Source organism: Podarcis erhardii, assembly GCF_964252035.2.
Source record: "Podarcis erhardii genome assembly, chromosome: 14".
Taxonomy (NCBI): Eukaryota; Metazoa; Chordata; class Lepidosauria; order Squamata; family Lacertidae; genus Podarcis; species Podarcis erhardii.
The window spans coordinates 35,832,961-35,844,349 of record NC_138503.1 but is presented as its reverse complement, the minus strand read 5'-3'; the positions used below and the strand labels follow the sequence as shown (position 1 = coordinate 35,844,349).

Below are 11,389 nucleotides of genomic sequence, written 5' to 3'. Positions count from 1 at the left end.
GGTGGAGATGTTTCTCTATGCTGGTACAAGAACATTGAGACTCAAGCTCCAGGGGTGAATGCAAATTGAAAAGTTTGTACGTAATCAAACAGAGCTCAGGTTGTTTTATTAACCCTCCTCGGTTGCAAACATCAAGTTTTAGAGCCTGTGATCTTGGACTGAATTTAAGTGCGAAGCAACTTTGGGAAAAAAAGCAATAAGCCATGAAGATGCTCCAAGGCTCTGTCCGTGTTCGTTTGTTTGTTTACAAAAATACTTAGATACTGTTGTATCATAAAAAATACATTGTAGTGGTTTCCAAAAATTTAAAAACATAAAACCAAACAATAAAATAAGTTAAAGCAAAAATAAATTAAAAATGAAACATCTATAGACCATTGTGGGTTAATTGTCTGCACAGGCCTGGCAGAATAGAAAAGTTTTCAGCCGGCATTTGAAAGCTGACACAGAAGGTACCCACTGAATCTCTAGTAGCAGGGTGTTCCACAGGACTGGGACAATGACACTGAAGGCTTGGTTTCTTGTTGTCATCAAACGAGCCTCACCAACTTGGGGAACGATCAAAGTCACTCCTGCAGATGATCTCAGTGATCGAGCTGGAATATAAGGGTTTGGGCGGTTCCCGAGGTATCCTGCACCCATGTTGTCCTGGGCTTTGTATCTCAATAGAACTTTGAATCTGGCTCAGCAGCAGATGGTCAGCCAGAGCGGCTTAAAAGGTGCCATTTAAAAGGCACTTAGCACATCAGCCAGCCTACAGCATGCTGCACAAATGTGCCATCAGCCACTGGGCCCAGGAGGATCTACTCCTTCTCTCCCTGTACTCTGAGGAAGGGAATGTGGAAAGCTTCCTCTTCTGTTCAGTTTCGGTTATTTAATTATGTTAGCTCATTTGTATTCAGATCACAACAGAAGAAGGGAAGAGAAATTGAGTAGAGAACGGTTTTTTTTTAACCCTTTCTCATAACACAAGGCAACTTACACACAAGGAAGGAGGATGCTGGAGAACTGGAGACAGGCAAATGGGAAGATTTCTTCCCGTGATGCATCATTAAAGTATGGCATTCATTCACGCAAGAGGCAGCGATAACTACCAACCTGCATGGCTTTAAAGGAGGATTAGGCAAATTCTCGGAAGACAAGGTTATCAGTGGCCACTAAACATGACAACTATGTTGTACAGTGGTACCTCGGGTTACATACGTTTCAGTTTACAGACGCTTCAGGTTACAGACTCCGCTAACCCAGAAATATTACCTCGGGTTAAGAACTTTGCTTCAGAATGAGAACAGAAATCGCGCGGTGGCAGCACGGCGGCAGCGGGAGGCCCCATTAGCTAAAGTGGTGCTTCAGGTTAAGAACAGTTTCAGGTTAAAGTACGGACCTCCAGAACGAACCTGAAGCACCACTTTAGCTAATGGGGCCTCCCGCTGCAAGATTTCTGTTCTCATCCTGAAGCAAAGTTCTTAACCCAAGGTACTATTTCTGGGTTAGCGGAGTCTGTAACCTGAAGTGTATGTAACCTGAAGTGTATGTAACCCGAGGTACCACTGTAAATGAAACCAACCAACCATGGTCTATCAAGTCCAGCATTGTCTACTCTGATTGGCAGGGGCACTCAGGGACACTGGCAGAAGTCTTTTTTCATATTTGGAAGAAGGCATGCATAGAATATTTGGGTGTCAGAGACCAGGCTGAGGAGAGCTACCCTGATGAGAAATGGTGGGGGCTTCCCCCTCCCCCGGCTCCTGACCAGAATCCTGAAGCTGCCCAGGAGCAGTATAGATTGGGAGTAGTGGTTTGCAGAGGGGCATAGTTATGAAGACAACAGCTGGGCAGAACTGAGTGGGGAACAGCTAGGATAGGCTTACTCAAACTTAGCCCTCCAGATGTTTTTGGCCTACAACTCCCATGATCCCTAGCTAGCAGAACCAGTGGTCAGGGATGATGGGAATAGTAGTCTCAAAACATCTGGAAGTCCGAGTTTGAGGAAGCCTGAGCTAGGAGAAGAACAGGCAGAGAGAGACTCCCTTTTGCTGGAAAGTGTTCCACAGATCAGTCCAAGGTGAAGGAGAACAGATAAGGTAGCTACACAGAAGGCCCAATTGTTGCGAGATCAGGTTGCCAGACAATGAAGTGATGGGGGTGGCTCGGGGAGAAGTGGGTGGAAACCTTAATTGGGAGCACCTTTCCTCCGAGAATGGAGTCTTTGTTCTTTTGCTGTGAACATTTAAAATCTCTTTAACTGGTAAGGGACTATTTTTGCTTTGTTCCGCTTATCCACGGCCAAAGAGAGGGAGGAAGCCGTTTTCCCGAAGCCTGACATTGGACAAGAGAAGTGCTCCTATATGGAGTCAGGCCATTGGACGGAGGCAGTCTTTCTGATCACCTGATAACAACCACCCTGAGATCCACAGATGAAGGGCAGTATACAAAAGGAGAACCTTTTTAATGTCTCACTGGACATATGGCTAAATAATTTCCAGGCACTGGTGCCAGATTCAAACCATCCCTTTAGAAAGAGAAAGTTTCAGTAAAATTATTTGCACCATTCAGTTTAAAAATATATATATTGACAAATCCACACATCACATCATCATGCAATACATAGCCATAACAATGCAGTGCATAGCATTTTACTACATGTTGGAAGGGGAAATTCAAAAGCACACTAAATCCATCCACTTAGCAGGGGAGGTGTCTCAGTAATAAATGAAACTTGAAAGTTTTTACTGAGAGGTGGTGGTTGCACTATACTTCTCTGATTGGCCACAAAAGGCAAGAAGAAGTCTCATGTACCTGCAACCTGGTCCCTCCTGCTTTCACCCCTCGTTACCTTATCCCTTGGCATAATTTTTTCAACTAGGGCGAGAGGCCAGACTTTGGACCATCATTCCTGCAAGGAGAACTATGTGGAGAATTATCAAAGATGGGCTATCTCTTGCCATGCAGTTGCGATGAAGTACAAGATTAGAACTTTGTGCAATAAGGCATTCACACTTTCCAGAAGTATTGTGAGAAGAGCTAAACCAAGGACAGGGCAGATAAATCCGGTTAACAATGGTTGCGATCTCCTGAAACACTTGAACCCACCACACCTGTACCACAGGCCAGGACCACCTGGAACATCATGCCAACCTGGTTGCACTCTCTCCAAGCTGGATTCATGTGACAGAACTTAAGAGATGGTATACCATTTAAAGCATTGTCCCTCGCAATCTCACCAAGATCCAATTTCCTTGGGCGTTTCAACTGCATTACGTTCCATGCATTCTCAGGAATTTCTCATCCTAGGTCCCCTTCCCTTAATCTATATTAATATGTCATAGATAAAAGGGCTTGATGCAGCACTGTTAGGGCACCTTTCAGATTTGGACCTGCAGCAGGGTTCAGAAAAAGCTAAGCTCCCTGGATGCAGCTCTCTAGAGTGAACTTTGCAAAAGTCTATCTCTTGATTAATTGCAGTCGATTATGACACATTCCCTCCAGCTTAGCTCTCAACTGAATGCTACCTAGGAACTGACCAGCTGCGAACAAGTCATTTATGCTATGCAGCCCCTTTGTCTTCCCCACTCCCTCTGTCTTGCTGTGCTTTTGTCTAAGTTCTCGAAACACTGGTGAAACTAGAAGTGCAGCAGTGCAGTGCAGATAGTGTGCCAACTTCTGCCAAGTTTTCAACGTCGTTCTCAAAAATGGATTCAGGACCTCTTTACGTTTGCCTGAAGAAATCATTCTTAGCTAAACGTAAAGAGGTCCTGAACCCACTTTTCAGAGCAACATTGGCCTGAAGGGCCATCTTAGCACAATTAAAGCAAGACCCAGGGTATACCTCTACTCCCCTATGGGATGCAAATTAATTGCCACACCTGGCATGGATCATGGTTTACTTGAAAATTTAGAATCATGGATCACTGGCAGCCCTCATACTATACAGAATCCTTTTTGCTGACTGTGCCTGTTATTAACAGGGCTGCTTGCAGTATAAAAACATAAAAATACACCACATAATAACAAACAAAACAATACCCCTGCCCAGTACAAAAGGCCATAGATTTTTTTTAGCTAAAATCCTGGGAGACAAGGAATGGTTGAATAAGAGCTCTGTTGCCTCACCCCCAGCAATTAAGGAAGGCTTGGTAGATTAATCAAATTAATTTTGAATAATCAATTGGGAGGAAAAAACATTAGTTTTGGAAGAAAAACACATACAGCCTTTGTTCTTAGACACCAGATGTGTGTGTTGCAGGAAGAGGTAAAGTAAGCTGTGTTTGTGCAAATAGTATCATATGCATCACCACCTTTGTACAAAGGTGAAATATCAGTTCCTCTTGCCAAGGTGCCAGATTTAGCTGTGATAGGATTCTGCACCCGGTGCCCTTTTCAGTTTTTTCACGCCCAAGTTCTTCTTCCCGTTCCTGCAAACACTTCCCTTCCTCTTACCAGATAGCTGCCTTATTTGGGGGGGGGGGGAGCAGCAGCTGATACAGAATCACTCACCGGGCTTTTGCAAACCCTTTCTCTTTCCACGGAGAAACTCTCAGCAAGACTTGGCAGGGTATTTCTAATAGCTGCATATAAAACATATGAAATGATGTGCTGGTGGCGCCTGCTCCCTCAGGAAGCAGGGTTCGGCAGGACAGGTTCAATCCATGCATGGAATAGTTCTAAAATGAAAACTAGTATTAAAAAGAGATGAACAAACAAAAACCACACAATAAAAGAATCCGGGCAAAGTCTTGGGGTGGCCTCTCTGTCTTACATATTATGAACGTCATCGACATTCCTAAGTGGTTTCGGTCCTACCCAGGTGAGCCCGCTTAAGCTGGTGTGGTAAAGAAAACCATTTTGGTGGAGAAGACGAGGTCTACAATGTAGGCAATGAGGTTGAAGATGGTCAGAAAGGTCACCCCGAGCTTATTGTTCCATTTGATACACTGCGGGTTAGTCCTGAAACATGTTGAAGGCCTAGAGGAACCCTCGAAGGCATATATGGGCCATACAACGGCTGCTGTGAGGTACAGGAGCACAGCCAAGCTGTTGAAGCCCACCAGAGATTTCTCCAAGGGGATGGGCAGGGTGGCAAGGCAACGGCCGATGGTGAGGATGACAATGAGCAACGTGACGATGAAGCAGATGCAGTAGACAGCCAGGCACCACTGCAGGCCGGGCTTCTCTGCATAGATTTGGTAGCTGGCCACCAAGGAGAAGATGAGGCAAGCCAGGTAGGTCTCAAAGACTTTCAGGAGGCCGGGGATGGTGGCCAGGAAGGTGCTGACTTCTCCGACTTTGGCCTGGGTCAGTCTCACTTCGATGGCGTAGGTGATGAAGCAGAGGCAAGACGCGGCAGTGGCGATGCCTTCGTAGCTGCAGTCACCCGTGCAGCGATCCGGGATGAAGACCGACGGGTACAGGATGGAGGTGGTGAAGATCATGAGAGCAGCCAACATGGAGAAGGCAGAGGTGAAGTCCTGCCAGGACAGAGGCAGCGACTGGGCCATGCCAATGAACTCCACGACCACAACGAAGACAGAGAGGCTGAAACAGAAGCACCAGGTAAACATGGACCAGGCGCCTTCAGAGCCAGCATAGTTCCTGTGGACAGACACCAAGCTGAAGGCCGTGCAAGAGAAGAAGATCTCAAATATCCGGACAATCCCCAGTGGAGAGATCAGCGACCTGGCATTGAGTGTCGGCATGGTGCCCCCGACACAGAGGAACTGGCCCACCAAGTGTGTTGACACACAGCCAAGGAGACGGCAGAAAGAAAGAGCTTTGCTCGGCGTGGGGGCAAGGCTGCAAAGCTGGTGACGGAGTGCAGCGGGTGTGTGCGTGTGGCACCAAGTCTGGGTGCCGCCTCGAGGAGCAGGAACGCCCAGCTGGAGTGGATGGGCTTGGCTATCCCTCCTTCCAGGGGGAGGGAACCTGGTGGTGCAACGGACAAAGCAACCTGAGTCTTGCAGCTCCTGAGTGAAAGTGGTGTGGAAGGTCTCTGCTGAAATCAGAGGGAGAAGCCGAGAAGCCCTAGAAGAACAGCCGCAGCATTATTCCTGCAATGTCGCGTCTACTTAACTTTTTTAAAAATGAAAACAATGACACAAAAACAAAAGCTGTCTCTCAAGGCAGAAAGCAGTTCCTGGAAAATGATGGCATCATAGGGTGTGTCAGGCTACGAGAAAGCCCCAGGGCAGGCCAGAAGGAGGAGGGAGAGCGACTGGATATCTGAGCCCTAAGCTTTATACTTCTCTGGCTCAGAGGCAGGTGGATGATTAATGACAGAGGATTAAAAAGTAACCATGTCCAAGCCCTCATTTTATAGCTGGCTGTGTGCTTTACCCAGGGCTTTTTTTAAAGACAAAACTCAGTTCCGGCACCTCCCAGGTGGGCGCCACTGCCATTATAAGAAAACAAGAGAGGAATTCATGGTGAGTTATGGTCTAGAAAAATAGCACTGGGTTTACCTGCCCCCACCACAAGACTACAGGTAACAAGGGTGAAACTGGGAACAATCCACATCTAAAACTATGGGATTTTTTGTTGTTGTTACAGTGGAGGCTCAGAGTAGGTTTCTAATCAATGAAGATATAATGAAAAAGCATCCAGGTGTTCCTGCTCCGCAATACGTATACCTGCTTCTGCCTTCCAGTCAATAAGGCAAAAGCACTGGAGTGATAGACGCACCTTTGGGCACTTTTGAAATTTGATTAGAAACACATTCTAGGGAAAAAATGTAATAAATTCAGGAACTTTGAAAATGGCTTTGCAGGTTTGCAAGATTCTCATCAATCAGGTTTGCTAGAGCTAACATAATGCACCAGTGCGTGCATGCTTATGTTCACTTTCATCATACAGATGCATTATTGCAAAATTGCAAAAAATAAAATAAAATGGAACAATAGCTGTGCTTCTGTGAGAAACATTTCATGCACAGTGGCTTTTTTCTTTCTTTCCTGCATACAGGTTGGAGTCCAACAATATCTGGAGGGCTACAGGCCCCGCCAGACCTGGTTTAGTGGAATATCTAATCTCATATACTGGATCTTGGCTTGCTTATTGCAAAACAGATGAAACTCAAATGCATTATCTGAATGTTCAGTTATTTAGGAACACCACACCCAAAACATGCAAAATAGGGCCATTGATTTCCATGAGATATAGTTAACATAAAACAGAGACAATCTCTGCTAAAGATTCACACTTCTGCTGTGCCCATTGCAGTCTCACGGGACAAGATCAACTTCTTGTTCACCATATATTGCTCCACTGATAAGATAGGTTTTAATTTGCACAAGCCACGAGTCTTGGCAAAGTGTGTACAAAGTACAAACATGCTACAAATGCAGCTAAGCAGTACAGTAAAAAAAGAGAATGAGACTATTTAAAATGTAGGGAGCACCACCAGGACGCTTATTTTAATGGCAGTTCCTAAAATCTTTGTAGTCTTTGGTGCCACCAACTTCCCTTGCTCCATATATCCCCCTGCAACTTTGTGGCTGAGACCATTTGCACTTTGGCTGGGTCTGCGAGCCAAGGTAGGAAGAGCACACATCACACAAAGGTCTCCCTTACCAGGACAGCTCAGCCCAAAGGTGTGTTGTTTTTTTGCAAGGCCTTTGGAAGGAAAACTAAGAGCCTTTGGACAAATCAAAGCTGGGAGGGAATCCAGCACCTGGGATGGTCCAGACTCTGCCCCAAAGACTCCTTTGTTCTCAGAGCAAATGGGGTGACTTGTAATTGCCAAGACCAGGTATAGCAAAACAAAGGCACCAGTTTATTCTACATGATTCAAAATACACCCTGAAATTGCAAACAAAACAAATTGAAAATATTAAGGTAGTTCCAAATGAGTAATAATTAAGGGACACTGTTATTGGATCATCTCTATAACTTTTTTAACAACAACAAAAAGAATAGTAGCAGCAGCAGCAGCAGGCTATTCACTTAAATATTGCACCATGAATATAAAAGGCACACGTTTTAATGGGCCCCCAGAATTCAATGTTTGGGTGCCATGCACCCCTTGCACCCCCAGGTAAAGATGGCCCTGCTGCCAAATATTCCCCAGTTTCAGTACAGTGGTATCTTGGGTTTGTTCCGGAGATCCGTTCTTAACCTGAAACTGTTCTTAACCCGAAGCACCACTAATCGGGCCTCCTGCTGCCGCTGTGCCACTGCTGCGCAATTTCTGTTCTCATCCTGAAGCAAAGTTCTTAACCTGAGGTACTATTTCTGGGTTAGCGGAGTCTGTAACCTGAAGCGTCTGTAACCTGAAGTGTATGTAACCCGAGGTACCACTGTATTTGCTTCAAAAGCAACATGTTTGACGTAGTCGTAGAAACGGCGGGCTCTGGGATTATTTTTTCTGTTTCCCATCGTGCCGTTATTCCTCTGATTACAGATTATTGTTGACACCATCTTCCTTTATGGCTGCCCTCATTTGCCCTCTTCTTTTAACTTCCAAGTTGGCTGTGGGACCCACTCTGTGGATTTGTTTATGAAAGTTTAAGAAAGACCAAATCTCATAGCTCAACTATTGTTTCATTGGACTCAACAGCAAAGTACACTTCTGAGCAATTGTGACCCCCCCTTCCAAACCACCCCTCCCCATGCCATGAGAAGTGGGATGGGCAATGCCACTGAGAACGGGCACTTGTGGGAAAGTGGCTGTCAATGCTTTTCATCTGGAGAGAGAGGGTGCGGTGTAGCAGTTAGGGTGCAAAGCCTGACATGGAGAGACCAAGGTTCAAATCCTCAGTCGGCTGTGAAGCAATCAGTGGACAATCATTAACTACCTTGCAAGGTTGTTGTGAAGAGACGACCATACACGGTACCCTGAGCAAATTTCTTACTATGCAAATAATGGGTTTTTAAAATGTCTGTACCTTTGAATAAAAAGGGATCTCATTTTATAGACAAGCCTCCCTTCCAGGAGGTCTTGGAAATGGGTCCATTTTCTTCTTGCTGCTCTCTCTCTTTTTGGCTCAGATCCAGCAAAATCGTGCTCAGAGAGAAATCCAGCAAAATCGTGCTCAGAGAGAAATCCCAGCTGCTTTGCCTTGATGGATGCATCTGTGGATACAATTTCTAGCCATAACAACTCAGGCTGTCCCCCAACCCCACCCCTTTCTCTGTGCTGACATCCCCCTCTCCACCCATTGCAGAAAAACAAAATGAAAACATTTGCACAAAGCATGATGTAATCTTTTAGGTTATGTATTGAGCAAGCTCCTTGAAGTCACTGGTAGGTCTTTGGATGTCTCCCAGATGCTGTGGAAGTCCAAGGGATCTGTCCATGGAATGAAGGAAGTCAGTGCAGGCCAAAAACCCGAGGCCAAAGGAGATATGTGGGTGGAAATTTGTGGGGGTTTCAACATGGGACTGCCTGACTCACCAAGAAAGAAGTTCCACAGAGTGGAGGATTTTATTTTATTTGGAGTTGAGTTGCGCTGGCTGATGAATAGAAACTCTGGAATCTGAGGCTGTTGAACAGAAAATCCCAGAGGAGCATATCACCCCACCAGGACCTGTCAGACCAGAGCCCGGACCCTCACAGGCACCCTTCTCTGAGCAACCAGATCCTTCCCAATGCTCACAACCAGTGCAGGCAGTGCAGCAGAAGGAAGGCTGTGGAACAGAGGAATGCCCATCTTCAGGTCAGAGGCTCTGAAGTCATGGACCAGGGGATGGAGCCTGCAGGACAGAGACTGGGGGCAGAGGCTTAAAGGGTCTTGGTTGACTCTCAACCATTGTCAGAGCAAGTGGCTCACTCGGAGCTGTCCGTGGTCCTTCAGTTTTGCCTCCACCATTCACCCATTATTGTGTTGATAGCAGTAGACCAGGGGTCGGCAACCTAAGGCCCATGGGGGTCGTTTAACCAGCCCATGAGCTGCCCCCGAACCGTGCCGCCTACTCGGTGAGTCCCCGCGCACTGAGCTAAACCGGCGCACTGCGGCGCAGGGACTCGCTTCTGCATCACCGGAAATAGCGTCTGTGCAGACGCTGGAAATCCTGTCTGTGCAGACGCCGGAAAGAGCGCCCGTGTGATCTGGCTCACGGAGAGATCTCCGCTGGAGTGAACCAGCCCAGGCGAGGTAAACCTTGCTGACCCCTGCAGTAGACCTCTTTTTCATTGCCTAACAACCTTGTACCTGGCAGTGATTGGGATGTCTAAGAAACCAACAGAATTAGAAGGTTCAGCATGCCATATTGATTCACAATGGCATCCAACAGAGATGGGAACCTACTCCTCAGGAACCATAGTGAAAAATTTACTTTTTTCACCACTATCACCAGAGAACAACAGGAGAGGGAGACATTTGGCTGCCTGAGCAAATGCTGTCCAGTTGGTGCCTACTCAGCCTCCCCCATTCAACTCCCTATGGTGGATCAGCAGCTAAGGATAGGCAAATATGTCCACTGAGCGTTTCTCTCAGTTTTGTCTTCTTCCAGTCTTAAGTCCAGTTCTCCCCATTTGCACATCATTTCCCAACTTTATTTAACATCCTCATGAATATTCATCAGCATTTTGTGCAAATTTCTCCTAGCATATCTCTTTGCAAAATTTTGACTATTATGCACATTTTGGCAAAGTAACGTGCCCCAATATAATGCATTTTTAATCGCCTCCCAGGAATATATGCATTCGTATGCACTTTAGAATATAATATGCATTTTTGTGCACAGTACTTGGCTGGTGAACTGCATTGCAAAATTTGGAGAAGCATCAGTTCTGAGGGATGGCTGTGTTCTGAAAGTGTGAATTAAATGGGTTTGCCTTTAAATGCAAACTGAATCCAATTTCTTCCCTCACCTGCCCCTCCTCTCTACCCCCCACAATCCCCCTCAGCACAACTTCCTTCCAGTACATGAGGGCACAAGACCGAACCCGAGAACCTGTAGAAGCATCTGTGCCACTGCTACAATTTTGCTGTGGCAGCAAAAACTGTTTGAAGCTTAAACCCATTCAGCAGGTACCCAGAGAATCATAGAATTGTAGAGTTGGAAGGGACCATGAGGGTCCTCTAGTGCAAACACCCCTGCAATGCAGGAATATTTTGCCCAATATGGGGTTCAAACCCATGACCCTGAGATTAACCATCTCATGCTCTACCAACTGAGCTACTCGATATCACCTGGCTTTCTTTCTTAAGTGGGCAGGAGGCACGGGGGCCTGTAGTGGACAGCAGCAGCAACTGGGGTGGGGGAACAGCCTTGTGGGGCAGCCAATAGTAAAAAGTGTGTGCATGATCTGCCATCTCTCCTGCTGCCCTGCTTGAACCAAACATCTTACATTGGCTCACTGAAAGGTAAGCCCTGAGCCGAGAGAGGTCCCCAGCTTCACCCTCGAGAAGGACTCAAAGCAACCAGGCAAAACAAAACCAAAGAACCCAAC

At 46.3% G+C, this 11,389-nt stretch overlaps 1 pseudogene across 1 annotated transcript; it reads right to left on the bottom strand.

Annotated features, from left to right (window-relative positions):
- Positions 1-2,753: 2,753 nt before the first annotated feature.
- On the bottom strand, positions 2,754-6,226 carry LOC309329564 (myeloid-associated differentiation marker homolog pseudogene; annotated as a pseudogene). Its single transcript has one exon. The product of its transcript is annotated as a myeloid-associated differentiation marker homolog pseudogene (transcript).
- Between the last annotated feature and the right edge of the window lie 5,163 nt (positions 6,227-11,389).